Here is a 12017-nt window from a genome sequence, read left to right on the forward strand (position 1 = left end):
AGCGGATTCTATAGTATCCTGGGCCTGGAAATAGAAAATCAAATTGCGAAGTGGATTGTAAATGCAGCCGAGAACGGTTTCCCTGTTACAATGGACGGGTTATTGACAATTGTCCAAAAGATTAATGAAACTCGCCAAGATAAGAATAATTCCAAGATAAACCATCGAAATGTGGTATTACGCTTTTCTCTGCCTGCTGAAAAGAGCTGGAGAACATTCTACCCAGTAAGATTAGTATATTTGAGGTGGCTCAAAATTATTAACTGTAAACCAGATTTCTCTCATGGATTGCTCAACCAAGTGCAGGAGTAGGCTAAGCAAAACACCCTTGTCTGCTGTCAACTCCAATTTAATGAAATGTACATCCAAACCCACATTGACATTGTGTAAGGGCCTTGACAGACCTGAGGATTAGCCGAGAGGCGGCTTAGTGTAATCATACTCGACATAATGGTTAAACTTCATTTCCATCATTTTCCACTAAGCCGTCTCTCGGCTTAAGTCGTAAGTGTGTCTAGGGCAGAGGTGTGCAAGAACCGTTGAAACCGAACAAACGTCAAAAAAAAAGTTTGTTCAGGTAGCGTTTTGACCATTGACGTACACGTTTCATTTGACGTTTGTTCGGTTTCAAACGGTTCTTGCACACCTCTGGTGGTCTAGGGCATAGGGGCCCAAGTAGACTCAGCATGATCCCCGGGAATATTCAGCCATTAAATTTTGGCAGTAATGAATAAGGTATAGCAAATTTATGCAAAGGACATCTAATCGATGATTTCAAGCCCTCAGCGTATAACACTTTGGGATAAATGTTTACTGCCAAATTTTACGGTCTAAATATTCTCGAGGATCAGCCTGAGTCTGTTTGGGCCCTAAAGTATTTAAGGTCTATGGATTTTCATTTTTCGGAGTTGATTCCGAAGCGGATGCTGCAATAGACGATAATGCAGATGAAGCCACCCAACTGCTTGTTGGTTTTCATGTTGGTTGCGGTTGATATGCAGTGGAAGGGTCCCTATTAGATACTTTCCAATTCACAAAATGATTGCCACTGCAAAGTAATCAATACTCATATCCATAGCCATATCGCTTTCTGAAAAAGTTGGAGTAAAAATTTTGGGAACTACGTTTGATGGTGCTCCAGTGAACATTAGCGCAATTAAAATACTTGGCTGTGACATAGGGAAGGATCATGAGCAATACTACACAACTCCCAAGTATTTCAAGTACATTGACTTAATGCAGAGGTGTGCAAGAACCGTTTGAAACCGAACAAACGTCAAATGAAACTTTGTCAATGATCAAAACGCTACCTGAACAAACTTATTTTGACGTTTATTCAGTTTCAAACGGTTCTTGCACACCCCTGGGTTAAAGGGAACAAGTTAAGGAGTTTCTATACAGATTTCGCACAAAATGCAATGTATGCGGAGCTAGCTGTTAAACTTTTGCGCAATTTTGTTGCGGAAGCCATAATCTTCTAGAGAATTGAACTCAAATTGAAGCAGTTCGAGGGTAGTAAACAAGGTAGTGAAGCTACCACAAATTTCCTCCGAATTTGCAATGCTGCCTTCGATGTTTTGAATTCTCAGAAAGACTCTCACAAGGGGAAGACGGTCTTCAGACTAGAAGTTTAGCTCAGTTCCCAAAGGTCTCAAAATCTCGAGTAACGACCAATTTTATTACTTTTTGAGAATCTATAGGTCACTTATCTTAAATAATCCAATCCTAAGTTTTTGCAAAAAATCGTGATTGATAAGAAATTAGAGCGAATAAGTTATATGAATAAGTCTTATGCCCTAGACACACTTACGACTTAAGCCGAGAGACGACTTAGTGAAAAATGATGAAAATGAAGTTTAACCATTACTTTTAATATAATTACGCTAAGCCCTCTCTCGGCTAATCCTCAGGTCTGTCAAAGCCCTTAGATTAGATCTGAAGCCTGTATAAGACTCAATAGGGAGTCCCGATTTGAAAGAATTTTTAGGGACCGAAAAAAGCCCGCGAATTAACTCCAACGACCCAGTAAAATTGCATATACGTACAGGAGTACAGGAGATATCTTTGGAATAATTTACGAAAACACCGTAATGTAGGCAAAATATTTTCGGCACTTTTCAACGCCAACGGTTTATAAAAAGAACATTTCAAATTTACAACGTGAAAAATATTTGCATAGGTACGTTTAGGGCACTGCACTTTTGGGTTCTTCACAAAATTTCACTTCCTTCCAATCCTTCCAGTCGGTAGTCCGCTTAATATGAAGAAAATTTTTAGGTAGCGCGAAATTCAAATTCACCATCTACATTAACCCTTTAACGACGAGACACTTTTTACGGACTAAAAATCAACATTAAAAATTAAACTGAGAGACATAATCAATGATAAGTCTTACATGGAACCTTGGAAAGTCCAACAAAGTCTGATTCGGTGTATTTTGTGCTTCTATGAACGATAGGGACAAAAATAGCCCAAAATTTAAATAATTTTTCTGACAATACAAATGAATAATATTTTTCGCTTTAATGAAAAAATATTACTTATGAGTATTGTAGTTTTTATTGCCAAAAGGGGTTTGGCTTGAAAAAAATTGGAAGTATAAAAAATAAATAAAATCAATTATGAATTTAAAAATTCGCCATTTTTGAGCTTCAATATTTACTACATAGCAAATAGCTGGAGATTTGCAAAAAATATTCTAGATTCCCCCAATCTTCTACTTTGTACAGACATAAGAAAAAAATAACTTTGGGTATAGTAAGGTGGGGTAACTGGATCATTTTCCGAAGAGTGCTACTTAAACGCTTGTTTTTGGACTGATGAAATTCTTTTTTATTTCTTCTAAATCCATAGAATTATTCACTGTTTCATTCAAAAACAGAAATAATCAAAAATATTTAAGGAAAATTTATAAAATAATGATAATACTGAAATAAGTCAGCATGCACTAACTGGGTCGCCTTTCCGCTAATTCACTTTTAATTAAACCTTTGGATTTAAAATATTTTTTTCACAAGCAAAAGCGAAAATATCACTATTTTATTAAATTTATTATTATTTATTATTTAATTATTATTATTAATTATTTAGGTGTGATTCTTTCATAATCACACCTATTATTATATTATGTCGTTAGCGAAAATATCAGTGCTAGAAAATTTTTAGTGAAGAACAATAAAAATATTATTTTTGCTTTTTCTCAAACTTGAATAGTTATATTATGTTACTGTAGTAGCCGTACTCACTATGGCGCTGTTATCTTGTAATATCGTTATCTCGTTATGTTCTCGTATGACTATATTACAAAAATAAAAATATTATTTTAGGTGGATTAGTCATAAACGATCCAGATAACGAAGCGCCCGGATTAGATCTCTAGACTGTAGTCAGGAAAAATTATTTTCTTTATGGGACATCGGTGTCCCTATCGTCCTTAAAGGGTTAAGGACAAGTAGGACACCGGTGTCCCAAAAACAGAAACATTATTTGGAGGGAAAAACGTCATTTTGCCCTCCAGTCAGAAAAAAATATTTTCATTTTTGGGACACTTCTCCCATTCGTCCTTAAAGAATGAAATTTCCGCAGAATTTCAAACGAACAACAAAAAAAGTGAAACGATGGATAAATAAAACTCATTAATTTTCTGCCCATATATGCATTTATTTATTTTTATTGTTATTATTACATAGGATCTAATTTTTCAGATGAAATGTTTTCTTCAATCGATTAATAATTTTTCTTTTTCATTATATTTAATTTCTTGATTAGTTGATTATACGTTTGTTTTTTTTTGCCATTATTTAATAGTTAGATTTCAATATTCTTTAATGTTTTTTTTTTCTCTTTTCATCTGCATGCTTTTTTTCACTTCTGCAAAGATTATAAATTTTTCTTTAAAGATTACATAAAGTTTTCATTTCTTGTTTTTTTTTTCTTTCATGAATAATTAATTATACAATATTGAAGCGAATTTTTTTTCACGGTTTTCATCAAAAAACTTCTTTTTTTGTTTTATTCTGCTTAACATTACAAATCTTACTTTTTACTTTTCTTACCATTTCCTCAAATTGTTTTGTTGCTTTTTATACCCATACTGAAAAACTTTTAATAATGATTAAAATTGATTTTTTTTTCTCTTTTACTTAGATCATTTTGACGGTTAAAAGGTATGTTTTTTTTAGTATTTTCTTCTGGAAATATAACATGAAAATTTTCACTTTAATTTTACGTTTATCATCCTTCATCATTTTTTTTCTTAAATCGTGTTTCTTTCATTTTTTTTTATTACTAGAACTACTATTGTGAATCCTCATTTTCATTTTTAATTAAAAAAAAAATTAGTGTTATTTTAAGAAAGTGAACCAACCGAAAGTGGTCATATTTTTATATTGATTTTATACTTGAACAAATAGTTTTTATGTCAATAAATTGTTAATAACTAATTTTTTTGTTGCAATATTAGCACAAAATTACTGTTTTGTATATTGCAGTTTTTTTCTTGATTTTTTCTCTGTAGTACTCATTTTTTTTCTTTAATTATTATAATTCATTTTTATGCAATGCTTTTTTTTCTTCATTTCTCTAAATATTCTACTTTTCATTTTTCTCATCTTATTTTTATTCTTTCAAAATTCATTTTTTTCTGAATATGTATGTTTTTTTCCTTTTAGAAATTTCTTTCATTTTCTTTTTCATTAATCATTAGATTATATAAATTGGGTAGCATTAATTCGCTTGTTTTTTTTTTTCTTCTTTAAGAGTAATTACAATTAAAATGAAATCAATACACAAACACATACTAAATTATCATTTAAGAAAAAGATTGTTCTTTATGTTTAAAAAAAAGGGGAAGAAAATATAAGATTGGTTGTCCTTTAAAAATCATTGATTCTCTCACTTCATCTTCATTTTATTTTTCTTTTCATTTGAAAATTAAATCTTTCATCTTCAGCAAAAAAATTATCTCTTCAAAGGCATTTCAAAAAACCATTTTTTTTTTAGTTTGAGCCTTGAATCCTTTCATCTTTTTTTTAGTTTTTTTTTCATTAAAATGTTTCATCTCATCATTTTTTTTTTAATTCATGTCATATCAAAGAGCGTCCCCGTGGAGGACACTCTGAAGGTGTGCTTAGCATCATTGAAAAAATTTCTGCCATAAAACTTGTCACTTAGTTGTGGTCAAAAGCAGGTGAAATATTTTTCGTATCATTCCATTTTTTGGGTTATTTGATTTTTTGTGTTTCGCATGTTTTATTTATTTTTGTTTTCTTAAATTCTCTGTATATTTGGGCAGATGTTATTATTTATTTGTATTTTTTTCTCCAGTATAAAATCTAGATGGAATATTTTGGCATTGCTTTACTTTACCGAAACTTTTTCTTCTCGAAATCATATTTAGCAGGAAGTGCACTAAACCCATTAAATAAGCTCCACTTAAAAATAAATTATTGGCCACGCCTCCTTCAAATGGAATAATAAATTGCAATAGGTTATGTTTGAATCATTTTGTTGAAGGATACTGAAGCAACTTCAGAGCAAATCAGCTTCGCAATTTCTAAATTGGCGGGCAAGATCTTACCTTAGAATCCTTTGCTCTGATAATTATAAGCCACGCCTCTTTTCAGAACCAGCCATAGATTTTATAAAATTAAATATAATTGAAAACTTTCTCTTTGGAAATAATTTTGGACAATTATGCAAAACAGATGACAGTGGAAATAAATAACAGGAATTTGAGCGAGATGAAAAGTACAAGAAGTAGGCGTGGTCTAACGAAATTATAATTTGATTTCTTTTTTTTTAACAAATTATTACGCTTCTGGAACAGGAATTCGCTACATTTCATCAATATCTTAATTACACTGCATTTCATTTTTTCTTACGGAATGTTGTAGATTTTTGAATTTTACTCAATGTTAAAAATAAGACAAGTGGGCGTGGTCTAATGTAATTCCTCTTTCATTTCCATTTCTTACATATTAATTGGCTTCTTGAATAGGAATTCGTGAGATTTGACCAATATCTTCTTCATTCTTACGACATGTTGCACAAGATTTTAGAATTCTACTCAATGTCAAAAATATAAAAAGTGGGCGTGGTCTAGCGAAATTATACTCTTCTTTATTTTTTACAAATTATAAGGCTTACAATAGAAATTTGCAAGAGTTGATCAATATTTTAAATCCACGGTTTTTTTTTTATTTTACGAAATGATGCAAAATGTTGCATAACATTTAGGAATTTTAATCAATGTCAAAAATATGTATGAACAGGGGCGCGATCTAACAGAATTACTAGTCTCTTTTAAATTTTTACACAATTTTTGGCTTCATGAATTGGAATTCTTGAGATTTAATCAATATCTTCTTTATTCTTACGACAAGTTGCACAAGATTTTGGAATTGTACTCAATGTCAAAAATACAAAGAGGGGCGTGGTCTAACGAAATTATACTCTCCTTTCCAGTTTTTACAGATTATTAAACTTTTCAGAATAGGAATTCGTAACTGTAATAGTCTCGAATTCGTCCAGTGAATGAATGGAAAAGTAATGCCAATACATTGACAATGAACCGCCTAAAAAGAGAGGTTGGTATAGGAAATAAGTTTCGACATGCAGAGTTCAGTCGAATACAAATACTCATTCACTGCCCAGATCCACAAACCAAGGTTGGTTTCCGTGATATAAAGCGGTACTGTGTGCATCAGAACGCACACAGAGCACTGTGATATGGAGCAGGTTTACTCGCCTTGGGGGTTAAGATAGAACAGGAGAATGGGGAGTGCATAATGGGCCCAAATAAGTGGCCTGGGTGCAGCGGTTCCGCAAGGAATATAACCGACCCATAGACAAATCTTAATCTCTTAATCTTATCAAACACTCAAATTTTTTAATCAATTTAGGAACAGGAAATATGAAGGGTGGGCGTGGTCTAAGTACAAATGCAATGTTAGCAATTTCAAATTTTTATCACATTTTAGGTTCATTAGGAGAGAAATTCTTGAGATGTGATCAATATTTGCTTAAAATCTTACGAACTGTTGTTGAAAAATCTAATTAGCATCCTGTTTAGAATAAAGTCTTAATATTTGAATATTTCTCGACAATTTTACGAAATGTTACAAAAATTTTAAGATGTCACTTAGAAGCCAAAAATAGAAGTGGCCGTGGCCTAATCCATTCTTACACTCAATTAGCGCTTTATTGAAATTCTTACGCTGTACAGGATATGAACTCTTAGTATTTTTTTTTCTGTAATTTTACTTAGAAACAAAAAAATCGACGGCCCAATCTACTTGAGAAGTAAGGGCAAAAGGGCAGAGTGGAAAAAAAAATTTAAAAAATCGAAGTGGGTGATGCAACTTAAAATTTTCATCATAATCTTCAGAATTTGACTTCTTTGTTGCCTTTTCTCGTTACTTTGAGGAAAAAAATCGACCTATCTCTATTTTATTCTAAAAGTTTTAAAAAGGGGCATGGTTTAAAATTTTATAGAAAAAATCTTTCAGGGAACTCATTTTTTGAACTCATTTGGATAGTTTTCTGGGACATTCTTTAAATCTTGTACGGAATATTTCTGAGCCCTCTGTCAATTTCTGGGAATATACTGAAACCGTGTTATAGTAAAGATTCAGAACTGTTAATTAGTTTATTACATTCTTGTGGAGAGGGTATGGCATAGTTTTTGTGAAAAGAATCTTTCTAAGCACCCCTCAAATTAAACTTCTGAAGAAAATTTCCTAGAAATTTATCAATAAATTTCTGTAGCAAAATGTACAAGCACGAACTAGTTCAGAATTCTCTAAAGGGGGCGTGGCTTAATTTTTTTGTGAAAAGAATCTTTCTGAACACGCGATAAATTGAACTTCTGAGGAAAGTATGCTGGAAATTTGTCAATAAATTCCTGTAAACAAAAAAATTACAAGGAAGAACTGGTGCATTAGTCCTATGAATGGGCGTGGCGTAATTTCTGTGAATAGAATCTTTATAAGCAAGCCTCAAATTAAACTTGTGAAGAAAATTTGCTGGAAATTTATCTATAAATTCCTGTGACAAAAATGTACAAGAACGAGCTAGTTCAGTATTCTGTGAAGGGGGCGTGGCTTAATTTTTAAGGAAACAATCTTTCTGAGTTCGCCGGAAATTCAATTTCAATTGCTGTAAATTTGTCAATAAAATCCTGCATTAAAAGTTTTCAAACACAACTTAGTTCATTAGTCCCATGAAGGGGGCGTGGCCAATAGTTACTTCTGCGTGAAGCTTGCACAGAAGGTCTTTTCTACCTTCCTGCATAAATTACAATTTTCTCTTCAGAGAAAGTTGCAGTAAAGTAAAGAAATCCCAATGTTTTATACTCTTCTTCCTCGTCATCTCTCTTGTTGTCTTCATTTGTACACCAAATGTAAAAATAGTTATGCGTCTTTATTCTCCACTTTTCTTCATCTTATTCTCATTTAAATGCAAAAGTTGTCACCGTCTTAATAAAATTATTTTATTTTTATTTTTTCCTCTTGTAAACAGAGAAGAAAATGGCAACAATTTGCACTTTGGCGAATTCTTTCTTTCACGCTTCATCATATATCTTCGTGTAAGTATATAATGTCAACTAATATACTTTCCGCATTTATCTCGGTGTACATTTTATGTAATATTTTTCACCAATTTGTGATAACAATTGTAACAAATATATAAAAATATATTCATAGGAGTGCACATCACAGACCTGACTGTATAATTCTGAGGGTTTTAAATATTGTTTTTTTCTCTCACTTTTTTCTACAGCACTTTTTTTTACTTCTTTAAGATCGTCGTTTATTTTATTTGTTCAGTAACAACATCTCTTCACATGTCATTACTGCAAATATTTTTGTTTTTTTTATTTTTTTCGATTGGTATTTAAAACCCTGACAATATTTTTTAAATACTATTGTATTGTACATATAGTAATATTTAAAAAACTAACAGTCGGTATTTTTTTTTATTTATCATTAAAATTCTATCACGTCTTAAAATGCTTCTCTCTCCCTCCTCACGTTCTGCGCTCATCTTCCAGCATTTTTCTTCCATCCTCCATGCGCCATCCTCCAATCGTCTCAGTATTTAAAGATCATTGTGGTTTATAACGCTTTCTTTTGATTATACGTTCTCTCTCTCTCTCCCTTCCTTTCTCTCTTCTGCACCTCATCATCGTCTTACGTTTAGGTTATTAGTATATTTACAATAGTACATATAAATAAACCTCAGGCATGTGTAAACGTTTTCTTTTATCTCTTTTTCGCGAGAAATGCTCACTTTTCTCTTAAGCATTTTCACACCCTGTCCAAAAATTCTTCCTTTAGATTGCATTCCAATGCGCTCTTCTGTAATACTTTAGTATTTCTTTTTTTTTTTTTGTTTTGCCTTATTCACCAAAACATCCTGCAACTTCTTCCCTGCATTCGCCAAGTTCACATTTTATCAAAGAATTGTGTCCTGTGTCTTTACTTTCGATCTTCATTGCGTGTATTTTTTTTTAGTATTGTATGTTGGTCAAAATCGGGAGTGTGGTAAAATTATTTATTTAAATTCTCAAAAAACAATATGGCTAAAAACCATTAATGCACAGAGAGTGGAAATTAATTGAGTGTAACTAAAAATGTGTAATCAATTAAGTGTAAAAGAATTATTGTGTAAAAAAACGTGTAAAAAGTAAATAATTTATTTACTTTTAACGCAGAGATAAACGTTCTGCGTAAAATTGCTCAAAATCTTTCAAGACGTTTTTACACATTAACTGATTGTGTAAAATATTGTGTAAGTTTTACACAATAATAATTCAAAAACAAAGAATTAAAATAAAATAGATAACCATGGCTATTAAATTAACATAGAAAATTTCAGTTTTCGAATTGGAATCGCAAAGCTGCATATTGCTATCATTGAAGTATTTTAACATAGCGAGCAAGAGAGATCATTTGCACTCGATCAGTGACTTTCGAACAAAAATCACTCGATTGAAAATCGTTCTTTTTCGGATTTTGAGCAGAAAGCGCTATATTCGCGATTTTACAGCAAGAACTCACATAATTAGCGACTTTTGAACAAAAATTCGCTCAATCAGCGATTTCTGAGCGACAATTTGCTCATTCAGTGATTTCTGAGTAGAAATTCGCTCAATCAGCGATTTCTGAGCAAAATTTGCTCAATCAGCGACTTTTTAGCATGAATGCTCTCAAATATGCGCTCAATATGCGATGTCAGAGCGAAAATTTGCTGATTCAGAAATTTCAAAGGAAGAATTCGCTCAATCAGCGACTTCTGAGCAAGAATAAGCTAAGTAAGCGATTTTTGAGCAAAAATTCGCCGAATCAGCGATTTCTCAGCAAGACTTCGCACAATCAACGATTTCTGAGCAAGAATTCACTCAAAAAGCGATTTCTGAGCAAGAATTCACTCACTCATCGATTTCCAAGCGAAAATTCGCTCAATCAACGATTTCTGGTGAGAGAAAAGTCGCTCGATCAGCGATTTTTGAACAAAATTTCGTTCAATCAGGGATTTCTCAGCAAGACTTCAATCAGCCATTTCTGAGCAAAAATTCTCTCAATCACCAATTTCTGGTGAGCGAAAAGTCGCTCGATCAGCGATTTCTCAGCAAGAATTCGCTCATAAAGCGATTTCTGAGCAAGAATTCACTCAGTCATCAATTTTTGAGCAAGAATACGCTCAATCAACGATTTCTGAGCAAGAATACGCTCAATCACCGTTTTTTGAACAAGAATTCACTCAGTCACCGATTTTTAAGCGAAAATTCGCTCGATCAGGGATTTCTGGTGAGCGAAAAGTCGCTCTATCACCGATTTTTGAAGAAGATTTCGCTCAGTCACCGTTTTCCAAGCGAAAATTCGCTCAATTAGCGATTTCTGGTGAGCGAAAAGTTGCTCTATCACCGATTTTTGAAGAAGAATTTTCCCAATCACTGATTTTTGAGCAAAAATTTGATAAATCACCGATTTCTGAGCAATAATTCGCTCAATCAGCAATTTCTTACCAAAAAAAACTGTATTTTCGATTTTTGAATAAAAATCATTCGATCTTGGTGTGAAAATCGTCCGATACTGTGATCTTTGTTCAAAGATTGTCACTGATTTTCCAATTTTGCTTCATTTTTCACTAAGAAAATCAAAATAATCCTCTTTGATCCTCAGAATGACACGATTTTTGGGAATATTACCATTTGTCTTATAAGATCTTCTTCGCAATGAAGAAAATTGCTGAATAAGCTAAATCGTATTTCCGCTTAATCATGCTTCTTTGAAAGAAAAAATATGATCCCTAAGTTGATTAGCTCTATGAAATTGCGATTAGTGAGAAACTCTTTGCTCACGAGCAATAAAGTACCCTAAAAATTAAAAAATCGCAATAAATATTTAAAAAAAAAACTGAAAATTATTAGGAAACAATTATTTTATTAATTTATTCTCTCATTTTATCTGTCCACCAATTTTCCACTCTCTGTAAAATCATCCAATTTATTAAATGCAACATTTGCAGTTGATCCTTCCGATTAATTGGATGACTAAATCATGATTCTCAATAGCCTGTTTTACGTAAAAAAAAATCTTATTCATATAAAAAATCCGTGTTATTCAAATAAAAGACATATTAAAACATTACAGTTTATGATGTAAATATTGTATATAGGGAATAAGAAATGTTTCAAACTTCTTACATCTACAGCAAAAAAAAATGTAATTTAGAAGGAAAAAAATATTAAATTGAATAGAAATCAACTGTAGAGTTGTCTATTCAATAAATTTTTTTAAAACTGTTTTAAAATTCTTATTGATCATTGTTTCTTTTTTAACCTTAAAACCTACATTATCTTTTTGGTTTTACCAAAAAGGCCAAAAAGTGTGAAAGAAAGGGGAAAAAATATTATAAATTCTTATTGTATAAACCTACAAAAAAGTTCTCAAATACACATTTCACATTCTTCTTAACAGTAATAATATAAAGTAGATGCGCAAAATGTTTAA

This window comes from Phlebotomus papatasi, chromosome 1, assembly GCF_024763615.1.
Source record: "Phlebotomus papatasi isolate M1 chromosome 1, Ppap_2.1, whole genome shotgun sequence".
NCBI classification, from domain to species: Eukaryota; Metazoa; Arthropoda; class Insecta; order Diptera; family Psychodidae; genus Phlebotomus; species Phlebotomus papatasi.